The sequence below is a fragment of the Nycticebus coucang genome, chromosome X, assembly GCF_027406575.1.
Source record: "Nycticebus coucang isolate mNycCou1 chromosome X, mNycCou1.pri, whole genome shotgun sequence".
Lineage (NCBI taxonomy): Eukaryota > Metazoa > Chordata > Mammalia > Primates > Lorisidae > Nycticebus > Nycticebus coucang.
The window spans coordinates 44,531,160-44,535,238 of NC_069804.1; the positions used below are offsets into that span (position 1 = coordinate 44,531,160).

At 40.7% G+C, this 4,079-nt stretch overlaps 1 pseudogene; it reads left to right on the forward strand.

The window, feature by feature from the left end:
* The first annotated feature begins 202 nt into the window (after window positions 1-202).
* Window positions 203-1,144, forward strand: LOC128576782 (elongation of very long chain fatty acids protein 5-like; annotated as a pseudogene).
* The last annotated feature ends 2,935 nt before the right edge of the window (window positions 1,145-4,079 follow it).

The window sequence follows — 4,079 nt, forward strand, 5'->3', positions numbered from 1 at the left end:
TGGCTAGAACTTCCAGCATATGTTGAATAGTAAAGGTGACAGAGGACAACCTTGTCTGGTTCCAGTTCTAAGAGGAAAAGCTTTTCGTTTTACTCCATTCAATAAAATATTAGCTGTGGGTTTGTCATAGATAGCTTCAATCATTTTGAGAAATATGCATATAGTATATGACTATACTCTTCAGTGTTCTAATTAGAAAAGGATGCTGGGCTTGCTACCGGTGCCTGCTTCCTACATCCTCCTCTGCCTGGCAGGCCACGGGCACTTCTGCTGCTGCTGCCCCCGCCGTTCCTCAAAACTGCTCCTAACCCTCTGGCCAAGTGATACCAGAGTAAAAGGATGGTTTCTTCTGGACAATTACATACCTACATTTATCTGTTCCATCATATATTTACCAATTGTATGGCTGGGAACAAAATACATTAAGAATAGACAGCTGTTCTCTTGCCAGGGTATTTTAGTGGTGTATAACCTTGGACTCACGTCTCTCTATATGTTCTGCGAGTTAGTAACAGGAGTATGGGAAGGCAGGTACAACTTGTCAGGGAACACATAGCGCAGGAGAATCAGATACAAAGATCATCCATGTCCTCTGGTGGTACCACTTCTCCAAACTGATTGAATTTATGGACATCATCTTCTTCATCCTGCGTAAGAACAACCACCAGATCACGTCTACCACCATGCCTCCATGCTAAAAATCTGGTGGTTTGTTATGAACTGGGTCCCCTGTGGCCACTCTTATTTTGGTGCCACCCTGAACAGCTTCATCCACGTCCTCATGTACTCTTACTACGGCCTGTCTTCAGTCCCTTCCATGCGCCGGTACCTGTGGTGGAAGAAGTACATAACTCAGGGGCAGCTGCTTCAGTTTGTGCTCACGATGATCCAGACCAGCTGTGGGGTCACCTGGCCGTGCACATTCCCTCTCCGTTGGTTGTATTTCCAGATCGGATACATGATTTCCCTGATTACTCTCTTCACAAACTTCTATATTCAGACCTACAACAGGAAGGGGGCCTCCTAGAGGAAAGACCACCTGAAGGACCACCAGAACGGGTCCATGGCTGCTGCGAACGGACACAGCAACAGCTTTTCTTACCTGGAAAACAACGTGAAGCCAAGGAAGCCGAGGAAGGATTGAAATCCAAGAGATGAAAACCTCCAAACCACGTCATTTGATTGTAAGCACATGAGTTGTGCCCGATGCTCGTTAACAACTGCTGTAACTAGTCCAGCCTACACTAGTGTGACACATGTAGGACCCCTTTCATCAGTTCAAAACCCTTAGAAAACATATACAGATTATACAAGTAGATTAAGATTTCTAACATTTCTGGGCTCTTATCAACCTCCACCCTGCGCTAGACTGTGGAAAGGGAGTATTGTTGTAGTATATAGCACTGCTGTTGCCTTATTAGTTATAACATGATAGGTGCTGAATTGTGATTCACAATTTAAAAACACTGTAAACCAAAATTTTTTTTTTACTGTAGATAATGCAGGTGATTGTAAATGTAAATTTGTACAATGTTGTTACAGTAGAGAAACACACATGCCTTAAAATTTAAAAAGCAGGGACCAAAGCTTATTAATTTAAATTAGGGTATGTGGTGGGAGACAAGATGGCGGACTGAAGCCAGCTTTCAACAAAGGCTCCCATCCAGAAGGAGAGTTAAGGGACAGGAATTTAGTAAGTATCCTGGTGGACTTGAGCCCCACCAAGAGAGAAGGCTGAAGAACGCACATCAACACCGCTGAGGCAAGTTGTGATCACAAGGACGCAAACAAAAGGTACAAAATCCACCACCAAGCGGACGGGAGTCCCCCTCCCACATGAGACCGGCTCAAGAGCCCCACAATTGAGCAAGCGGGCAGAAATTAAAGGCCCTCCCACTACACTCCAGGGAGAGACCTTCTAAAAACTGGACCTACCTCCCATACTGGGGTGCCGTGGCGTTCTCCTGCCGGACATAGGGATGAATAAAACTTTGGGAATCCTTCACCAAAGACATAGACACACTGAAACAAGAACTTACAGCCCTCAAAGATATGAAAAATACAGTAGAATCCCTCAGTAACAGAATGGAGCAAGCAGAAGAAAGGATTTCTGACACTGAAGATAAAGTCTTCGAAAGCTCCCAATCTCTCAAAGAGGAAGAGAAATGGAGAGCAAAAACGGATCACTCACTCAGAGAACTCTCAGATAATTCGAAAAAAAACAACATAAGGGTTATAGGAATTTCGGAGAACGAACGTGCATTTTCTCGGAACATCATGGAATAAAACTTGAATTGAGTAACAACAGGAATCTGCATACTCATACAAAAACATGGAAGTTAAATAACCTTATGCTGAATGATAGCTGGGTCAGAGATGAGATTAAGAAAGAAATCACCAATTTTTTGGAACAAAATGACAATGAAGACACAAGCTATCAGAACCTCTGGGACACCGCAAAGGCAGTTCTAAGAGGGAAATTTATAGCACTGCAAGCCTTCCTCAAGAGAACGGAAAGAGAGGAAGTTAACAACTTAATGGGACATCTCACGCAACTGGAAAAGGAAGAACATTCCAACCCCAAACCCAGTAGAAGAAAAGAAATAACCAAAATTAGAGCAGAATTAAATGAAATTGAAAACAAAAGAATAATACAACAGATCAATAAATCAAAAAGCTGGTTTTTCGAAAGGGTCAATAAAATAGATAAACCTTTGGCCAACCTAATCAGGAAAAAAAGAGTAAAATCTCTAATATCATCAATCAGAAACAACAAAGACGAAATAACCACAGACTCATCAGAAATCCAAAAAATCCTTAGTGAATATTACAAGAAACTTTATTCTCAGAAATATGAAAATCTGAAGGAAATAGACCGATACTTGGAAGCACGCCACCTTCCAAGACTTAACCAGAATCAAGTGGAAATGTTGAACAGACCCATATCAAGTTCAGAAACAGCATCAACTATACAAAACCTCCCTAAAAAGAAAAGCCCGGGACCAGATGGTTTCACATCAGAATGCTACCAAACCTTTAAAGAGGAATTAGTACCTATATTACTCAACCTGTTCCAAAATGTAGAAAAAGAAGGAAGATTACCTAACACTTTCTATGAAGCAAACATCACCCTGATCCCCAAACCAGGAAAAGACCCAACAAGAAAAGAAAATTATAGATCAATATTACTAATGAATATAGATGCAAAAATATTCAACAAGATCCTAACAAACAGAATCCAGCAACACATCAAATTCTACACCATGACCAAGTTGGTTTTATCCCAGGGTCTCAAGGCTGGTTCGATATACGTAAATCTATAAATGTAATTCACCACATAAACAAATTAAAAAACAAAGACCATATGATTCTCTCAATTGACGCAGAAAAAGCTTTTGATAATATCCAGCATCCCTTCACGATCAGAACACTCAAGAAAATTGCTCTAGGAGGGACTTTTCTTAAACTGATAGAGGCTATCTACAGCAAACCCACAGCCAATATCATATTGAATGGAGTTAAATTGGAATCATTTCCACTCAGATCAGGAACCAGACAAGGCTGCCCATTGTCTCCATTGCTTTTCAACATTGTAATGGAAGTTTTAGCCACCACAATTAGGGAAGAAAAGGCGATCAAGGGTATCCATATAGGGGCAGAAGAGATCAAACTCTCGCTCTTCGCAGATGATATGATTGTGTATCTGGAAAACACTAGGGACTCTACTACAAAACTCCTAGAAGTGATCAAGGAATACAACAGCATCTCAGGTTACAAAATCAACATTCATAAATCGGTAGCCTTTATATACACCAACAACAGTCAAATTGAAAAAGCAGTTAAGGACTCTATCCCATTCACAGCAGTGCCAAAGAAAATGAAATATTTGGGAATTTACCTAACAAAAGACGTGAAAGATCTCTATAAAGGGAACTATGAAACTCTAAGAAAAGAAATAGCTGAAAATGTTAACAAATGGAAAAAAAGACCATGCTCGTGGCTAGGAAGAATCATTATCAAAATGTCCATACTACCCAAAGCAATATATAATTTCAACGCACTCCCTATTAAAGCTCCAC